Genomic DNA, 9,641 nt, shown 5'->3' with positions numbered 1-9,641 from the left:
TTATGCACCCTGAAAATTATGAAGGTCTAAATATGTATCAAAGGGACTCACTGAACATCAGTGGATTTCTATGAGGCAAATGTACTTAAACCAGCCACTGTGACCATTGCTGCAGAACAGAATGAATGATACTGATGGGGACTATGAGGGTTTGTAGTTTAATTCCTGCTCTTACAGGATCAGTGAGTGTCTGTTTAAAGATTATGAACATACTTTTACATCACTACAGGGAGTGCAGAATTATTAGGCAAATGAGTATTTTGTCCACATCATCCTCTTCATGCATGTTGTCTTACTCCAAGCTGTATAGGCTCGAAAGCCCACTACCAATTAAGCATATTAGGTGATGTGCATCTCTGTAATGAGAAGGGGTGTGGTCTAATGACATCAACACCCTATATCAGGTGTGCATAATTATTAGGCAACTTCCTTTCCTTTGGCAAAATGGGTCAAAAGAAGGACTTGACAGGCTCGGAAAAGTCAAAAATAGTGAGATATCTTGCAGAGGGATGCAGCAGTCTTAAAATTGCAAAGCTTCTGAAGCGTGATCATCGAACAATCAAGCGTTTCATTCAAAATAGTCAACAGGGTCGCAAGAAGCGTGTGGAAAAACCAAGGCGCAAAATAACTGCCCATGAACTGAGAAAAGTCAAGCATGCAGCTGCCAAGATGCCACTTGCCACCAGTTTGGCCATATTTCAGAGCTGCAACATCACTGGAGTGCCCAAAAGCACAAGGTGTGCAATACTCAGAGACATGGCCAAGGTAAGAAAGGCTGAAAGACGACCACCACTGAACAAGACACACAAGCTGAAACGTCAAGACTGGGCCAAGAAATATCTCAAGACTGATTTTTCTAAGGTTTTATGGACTGATGAAATGAGAGTGAGTCTTGATGGGCCAGATGGATGGGCCCGTGGCTGGATTGGTAAAGGGCAGAGAGCTCCAGTCCGACTCAGACGCCAGCAAGGTGGAGGTGGAGTACTGGTTTGGGCTGGTATCATCAAAGATGAGCTTGTGGGGCCTTTTCAGGTTGAGGATGGAGTCAAGCTCAACTCCCAGTCCTACTGCCAGTTTCTGGAAGACACCTTCTTCAAGCAGTGGTACAGGAAGAAGTCTGCATCCTTCAAGAAAAACATGATTTTCATGCAGGACAATGCTCCATCACACGCGTCCAAGTACTCCACAGCGTGGCTGGCAAGAAAGGGTATAAAAAGAAGAAAAACTAATGACATGGCCTCCTTGTTCACCTGATCTGAACCCCATTGAGAACCTGTGGTCCATCATCAAATGTGAGATTTACAAGGAGGGAAAACAGTACACCTCTCTGTCTGGGAGGCTGTGGTTGCTGCTGCACGCAATGTTGATGGTGAACAGATCAAAACACTGACAGAATCCATGGATGGCAGGCTTTTGAGTGTCCTTGCAAAGAAAGGTGGCTATATTGGTCGCCGATTTGTTTTTGTTTTGTTTTTGAATGTCAGAAATGTATATTTGTGAATGTGGAGACGTTATATTGGTTTCACTGGTAAAAATAAATAATTGAAATGGGTATATATTTGTTTTTTGTTAAGTTGCCTAATAATTATGCACAGTACTAGTCACCTGCACACACAGATATCCCCCTAAAATAGCTAAAACTAAAAACAAACTACAAACTACTTCCAAAAATATTCAGCTTTAATATTAATGAGTATAGGGGGGTTCATTGAGAACATGGTTGTTGTTCAATAACAAAATTATTCCTCAAAAATACAACTTGCCTAATAATTCTGCACTCCCTGTATGGAACAACAGCACTTCTGCAGAGGACAGAACCCCCTGCTTTAATCTACCATGATGCTCTGTGTTATGTCGTCATGGCAATATGAAGTCAAATAAATACAAATATACAAAAATGCACATTTAAAGGAGGAGAAGAAGACAGGCAACTGGAAGAGCTTTTGAAGCAGGAAACCTTTCCTGGATTTCTCTTAATTTAACTGGAAATTTTGCTAATACGAGTCAGGGAGGAAACAAGGAGGCAGCTGGTTGGATTATATCTGAGGACAGGACGCATGAAGGAGAAGCATGAGGAGAGAGAAAACAGCAGAGCGATGGTGCAGAGCTAATCATGGATCAAGTGGAAGAAGCAAGCATCAAAACTGTGAGTAAACATAACACACGAAGAGTTAAAAATTACTGTGCTAATTAAGGAAACATTAAATTTGGTTAGTTTTGGGTCTGGAGCTTCAGGTTTGTGGGTTCAGTTGGTCTCAAAATTGAAGAAAGACAAAAAAATGTTTCTTTTGAAAGGTTGTTGGAGGATTCTTACTGTAAGAAATATCTGGGTGCATCTGCTTTTATTTAAAAAAAAAAATAAAGTTGAATTTGGTTTAGTCACATTGCAAAGGGAAAATTGGAGGATCAGGACAATAATGTGGTCAAATTTACTGTTTCCTTAATCAGAACAATAATTTTGATCTGAACTAGAAATTTTGGAAGGGGTCATTTTCTTTCTTCCTTCTCTACTGATGACTGTGTTGAATGTTTAGTTACTTGTCAGTCTACATTAATGTTAATGGTACTTTTAAAAAATGCAGTTTAATCGTAATTTTGTAGAAAAAGGCTCTGCACCTGTGAAAAAAAATAGGTATCCACACCCCCCAAATCACTGTAGATCACAGTAGCTAAGCCCTGGATAACTGCAATTGTATTACAGGAGATGAAAAATATTGGAATGATTGAAAGAAACAAAGATTGCTTTAGGGTCTGAAGATTTGACTTTCTTATTGAAAGATAATAAAGATCTTAAAAGATCTGGAGGTCCAACTGTTGTTATACAAATGTGCAACTTGTTTTAATGACAATAGAAAGAAAAAAGTGAGATGTTTAAAAAGGTAAGATAGAAAATAGATTTTTATATTACTTGAAAAAACTGATGTTGGTTAGCGCTGCTGTATTTGGAAAAATGTTGGGTCACTATTAAGCTGAGATTTTATGTGATAAACTAAGAGTAAGTAATATAATCTACACACTCGCTATTATTATAGTAATCCATACACCTGTTGCATCCACACACCAGTTAATATTTTAAAAAACATCAATCATAATGTGTGATCAATGCAAGTTTTGAGCAATAATATTTATTTGCATTCCCTACTAATTTACAAAATATAAAAAAGAGCAGGCAGGATTGAATGATGCTCCGCCTCTCTGGTCAAGTACAGACATAGGCCTTAAGCAACCATGAGCCACTGATGAGCGTGACAGATTAGGAAACATGCATAAAGTGGACTAGTTAGACTCCTATGAGCCACTAATAGGAGAAAATGAGCACGCAATAAAGTGGACTTGTTAGGGAGAGATTGCCATCAGAGTTAAAACACTCCAACTCAATTTTTGATGATAGACACAGCTAAAAAATGAGTGTTTTGTTGACACTGATGACAAAATCCTGATCAGATACAGACAGACACATGCATACAACACACACTACTGCTCAAAAGTTTGTGATCAGATTCAAACATTCTTCTTTTAATTAATAATTTACATTTGGTTTAACGTCGTATTACATGACGTTTATCAGAAATGTTTTCACAGATGTGTGTTGAATGAATCATTTATGTTAAATCACCCATGATGCATTAGGAAATGTCTACACAGTTATGCATTGGCCCAGTTTTAGTAACAATCACTCCTGTATGGAGTGATCACATGATTATAAACCAGATGAAACTTGACTTCAGACTTTTGAGCTGTAGTGTAGATTGCAATGATAGTGTATAGTTATCTATTACAGAAGAATATATAGAAGTATGAGGACAGGGAGACACTGTTAAAAAGTTATGAGCTGTCTTGCTGCAGAGAAAGTGGAGTCTGTCATCCTTGGAAAGCTCCCAAGATAGGCAGCTGGCAGGATTGAATGATGCTCTGCCTCTGTGGTCAAGTACAGACATAGGCCTTAAGCAACCATGAGCCACTGATAAGCGTGACAGATTACGAAACATGCATACATTGCATTAGTTAGACTCCTGTGAGCCATTAATAGGAGAAAATGAGCACGCAATAAAGTGGACTTGTTAGGGAGAGATTGCCATCAGACTTAAAACACTCCAACTCAATTTTTGATGATAGACACAGCTAAAAAAATGAGGTTTTTGTTGACACTGATGACAAAATCCTGATCAGATACAGACAGACACATGCATACAACACACACTACTGCTCAAAGGTTTGTGGTCAGATTCAAACATTCTTGTCTTAATGGTAAATTTACATTTGCTTTAACGTAATATTACACAAAGTTTATCAGTAATGTTTTCACAGATGTGTGTTGAATGAATCATTTATGTTAAATCACCCTACTAGGAAATGTCTACACAGTTATACATGGGCCCATTTTTAGTAACAATCAATCCTGTGTGGACAGATCACATGGTTATAAACCAGGTACAAATTTGATTTAATCAGATTAAAAACAGAAAATTGGATGATCCATCACCAACCTCGACAATTTACTGTTTTTAATCCACACAATGATTTTGGTTTGTGCTGATATCTTTGGAAAATGTTTCTTGACTGACAAGTTGGGATCTAACATCACAAACTGATATCTGGTAACACAATGTACCGAATGAAAATGGGCCTCTGTAGATGTCATGGTTCCCTTGCCCTCTTTTGCTGGCCTGCTTTTTTCTCTCTCCTCTTTCGGTGTGTGTCTGTGTTGTTGTCCGTGTGTTTGTCTTTTTTAGGGGATGCTCCTCCACCTAAACAAACAACCTAAACTGGGGAATCTAAAAATACAAAGTTACCTGGGACATGAACCGTGGAACACTGAAACCTAGGAGCATAGCATGGAAAACAACAGACAACCTGACAAAGGCTAAATGAGAAAACACAGACTAAATACACACAGGAGGCTAATGAGGGAAGAGGGAACACATGGGGAAACAGCTGACACACATGCACATAACGACATCACAGGGGAAACATAAAACTAAAAACATTGAAAACACGAACACAGGACCTCTTCAAAATAAAACAGGAAACATAATGACAACATGAACTTGACAACAAAAGATATGCAGACATGAAACACATAAAGGACAAAGGAGACTTCAAACAGGGGTTGAAAACACAAGGGGAATCCAATAAACAAAATAACTTAGATAACCTAATGAACTTAAACATAAATCATAAACATCAAAAATACACTAAAACTCAAGAAGAAGAAATGATGATATCATTAATTAGATTATACAACACCAGAATCAGATTTTAGAGGAAGAGTTCACACCATACGCCCTATAATGTTATGGCTTTGTTCTAAGACATCTGCTAAGGAAATGCCAGCCTCCTCTCCAATAAAACTGAAAAAAAAAAAAAGATTAAAATGCTAGTTTCTTCATGGCTCTTAAAGCAGCAAAAATCAAAAAATTGAAAAACATTTGGAAAAACTGAGCAGCAATATCTCTTTGCAGAAATGATAAACTGGTGACTTAAGGGCTGGGGGTGGGGTGCTCTGGAACAGTTTTCGTCATGTAATTGGATTGCACTTTGTCAGGCCTCTACCCTAACACCTGACCAACTTGGATGTCCCACCTGAAGGCAAAGCTTCTGCTGATCTAGCTTTTAGGGTCACTGAGGCACGCAAACCCCCTGACCACGTTAAGGTGGTAATCCCTCAGACAGAAAAAAAAAAAAAAAAAAACCCAAAACAACAAAAAATAAAATAAAATATTGCTCATCAGATTCTAACAACTAAAAACATTACATTTACCTTAACTGGATGGCCAATATATTAAATATATTCGAACCCAACAATAGTACTTCACACTATTGCCAATATTAACAAAACTAAAAAGGGTAAGCCAACATATAAAAAAAAGTCTTGGCTTTTTTTTATAAACTGAAAAGTATAAATAAAGAATAAAAATCCTCAATCCACTCTATAACAACAGTCTCCTGCTTCCCTTTCCAAAAACAGATTCATCCATATCCAAGTTATATGTTATGGACTTCTCATGGGACAAATTTCTCTTTCCTTTATGTAACAAGAGTAAATAAGCCCTACTAAAATCGGTGTAATTACATCAGTATATGAAACGAGGTAACTGTTGAGTGCAGAGTTGAAAGCTGGTCTGATAAACACAGGTGCCTCTGTGCAGACAGGCTCACAGTGGGATTGAGAAATTAACATTTCTCTACCAGACTGAAACTGTGAGAAGAACAATGGCCTAGTCCCCCACTGCCTGTACAAATATAGATGTATTTTTTAGTTGTAAATTATCGTACTGGCGCTCTGTGCATGTAGTGTGATACTATATAACGTATGAAGAATGCATGTCGCCAATTAGTGAGCATCAGCGCCGTCTGCAGTTTGTGTGGAGAAGTGAAAAACGTTACAGCACCTGGTATTCCCAGGCAGTCTCCCATCCAAGTACTGACCAGGCCCGACTGTGCTCAGCTTCCAAGATCAGACAAGATTGGGGGTGTTCAGGGTGGTATGGCCATAAGTGAGAATGTTGTAACATAAAAAGCCTTTTATAGGTGGCAAATGTCACACAGTGACATGGGTGTAGGGGTGGACACCAGTCACTCCCACCCAAGGAGTAGGTACGGGTGCAGAAACTGACAGAGCCTCAGCCGGCCTGGAAGCCAGAGCAGGGACCAACTGGGCCCTAGCCCCCCTCACTCGGGAAACTGATACAAGTGCAGGAGAAGACTTGACCACAACCGCCGTGGAAATGGGAACACGAGGCAGAGGCACAATATATATTATTGTGTTTTAAAGCGAAAACATGCAAACCTTCGTTATTAAGCTTCAACATTGAGCTGCAAAAATGCTTTTCAGTAACATCTCAATAATAACCCTTGTTAGTTTATTACAGCACAGTGTTAAAGTGACAGAGAGCACACAGTGTGTTAGGACGATTTGCAGCTTCTCCTAATTTCTTTTTATGAAGGTACGTCTGTGTATATCAGTGATCATTATATAACTAACCTGACAAACTGCTTTAGCTTTGTTTGCTTTTATTTTCTGATTTCCCATCATCTCTACCTTGGTGCTACTGGACCTCCCTGCATTTCTCTCACGTCCTTCCATGGGCCACCCCATTTTAAAAATCCTGCTAAATTTTTCTTAATAGCTCTGTAATGTGACTTTAAAAAAAAAAAAAAAAAAAAAAAAAGTAACTTAATACCAAGGACACAGACATAATTGTTTATTTTCTACATTTTGCCTTTCTTTTCTGGTGTGCAACAAGCATACAGGTTATTTATGGTTTTGGACTCAATAGTAGAAGATGTAGACTGTTATCATGATAAAGCGTGCAGAACAAATGAACAATAAATGTAGTGGGAAACTAGGTTTAAGACTAGATAAAAGGTTTAGTGAGTTCCCAGGGAAGCAAAATATTTAAAATCCATATTATTTTTCATGAACTTCACTTTATTGTTTTTATTTATTTAATTTTACTTAATTTTGTTTTGCTTTTTATCCATTTTATTTTGACTTATAAATTAAGGTCATAAATATGAAAGCTTGTTTGATAAAAACTAAAAAAAAAAATCATTATTCATTATCATTTATTTTTTAACTAAAATTTCATGTTATTATCTCAAAAGTTTGGCCTTTCTCCATTTCAGTTTCAGTTAGTTAGACAAAATTTTGGATAGATGGTTAAGAAAAGAAGAAGCTGTTTTTGTTTGATTGTCTTTTTTTCTTTTTTTCAGAAACAAGTTTGCAAAATAACTGCATGCTTATGTCCTGCTTTCCTTTTTATCTTACTATCTCATATACCATTTCTTATTTTATTTGTATTGAATTTACTATTTTTACCCCACCTACTAATCCCACTTATCCCCTTGAAGAGAGATTCCCGTTTTCTACGCACATGGGATGCGAAGCTCATCTTATCAAGGGCCAAATATAGCTCATTTGCATCTCAAGTGTTCCAGACAAGTAAATAAAAACAGCTCTGCGTCACATGAACCATAAGATTTAAAAAAAATAATAATCTACTGTTCCTAAGTGAAAAACAATGTTGCCACACAACAGAAAGTTTTATTTCTACAAAATGGAAGAACAGCCCAAATAGGTTTCCCTTTGATACACAACATTTTTATCACGGGGTACTAGCTTTTTTTGTTGTTGTTGACTGTTCTCAGGAGGGACCTAAAAGAAATAAGGTGTCAGTTATGACAAACTTCACTGGACATGGAAAGCACAGCGTATATAAGCTACGTATAGAACATGATTTATGGGAGGTAGGGTAACAGGGGTGTCAAACATAGGGCCCAGGGGACAGACGCGACCCACAAAAGGGTCTAATTTGTCTCATTGGATGGCTTAGCATGTGACAACTGCAGTGAAGTAATTAATAAATCTACGCTGCAAACCCAGGTTTGCTGATGGAAGCTGTTGCAGTCAGAATGTACTTTCAAAGCCATTAGACGTTTTTGGAAGAGGTCCAGTTAAATCTATTCCGATTAGCTCTCACACATGTGACACCTGACAATGATAAAAGAATCACATTTTTATAATGTACATTATAACATTACTATTTTCTACTAAAATGCTACGGATATTTACCTTTATACACTGCAGTGGTTGCACAGCAGCCAAAGGTTTTCCCATTTTTTGGCACTGGTCACAAGCCAGGACCTTAAATATATTATATGTTCTTACTTATATTATCCAACAATCTCAATTAATTAAACAACATAATTACAAATATTCTATAAAAAAATACTCGATCAAGCTACAGTGTTAATTACTGTACATCATCCTGAAATTTGGGACAGGTCTTCAGGATAACTATGCATTCTTTTTGTGCACTATTAACATACTATACATTTGTTTTATAAATGACAACTTTAAAAATACATACCCAATTGTCAACTGACATGCCATACCAGTAAAATCTGGAACACATTGCAGTTCGAGTCTTGAGTACATCAGTATTTCCACCAATAGGACTTGAATAAAACCCCTGAAATAGTCCCATGGCTTCTTCTTTTGTTTTTATCACTTTGCTGTTTCCAAAGAAGAGCTCTCCATCTACATTTAAAAAATGTAAATTAATTAGAACATGTATTGAACCAATAATTACATCCAGTTATTATTTACATTAAAATACTGACCCTTCAGCCTGAATTTTGTGGCATATCTCCTAAGGGTTTGCCTCTGGGACTTGTCGTATTCTGATTGGTAGGACCCAACAGAAAGAAACGTGAGCAGTTCCCCGTATTTGTTCTCCATAACTAAGGAGAAAATCAGACATTTTCAAAAATGGCTTCGGAATCCATTATGTAAGACGCAATGCACATACAGTAAATAAAACAATTAAACAACGTTATCACTCAATTAACAAGTATGTGGCGCAATATTACTTTCTTCGACATAACAACGGAGCGTGGTTTACACTAACTGCAGGAGGACTCAAGTTAATTGAGAAGGTTTACGCTCTACACCAGTTTACAGAAGATTAGAAGCACTAAATCAAGACTTGGAATATGACTTCGATTGAGACTCAAAATTGGAGTATTTTTGCACAAAATACAAAACACATGTTAGCTTGAAAAGTTAACAAATTGACGACAGCTTAAGGAAAAGAATTATCAACTGTAATAAAGAAGTAAAACTTTTAATACAAACC

General features: G+C 37.3%; 1 pseudogene; it reads right to left on the bottom strand.

Annotated features, from left to right (window-relative positions):
* Positions 1–6,380: 6,380 nt before the first annotated feature.
* LOC116329332 lies at positions 6,381–6,499 on the bottom strand (annotated as a pseudogene).
* Between the last annotated feature and the right edge of the window lie 3,142 nt (positions 6,500–9,641).

Source organism: Oreochromis aureus, linkage group 7 (assembly GCF_013358895.1).
Source record: "Oreochromis aureus strain Israel breed Guangdong linkage group 7, ZZ_aureus, whole genome shotgun sequence".
NCBI classification, from domain to species: domain Eukaryota; kingdom Metazoa; phylum Chordata; class Actinopteri; order Cichliformes; family Cichlidae; genus Oreochromis; species Oreochromis aureus.
This window is presented reverse-complemented; position numbering and strand designations above follow the sequence as displayed.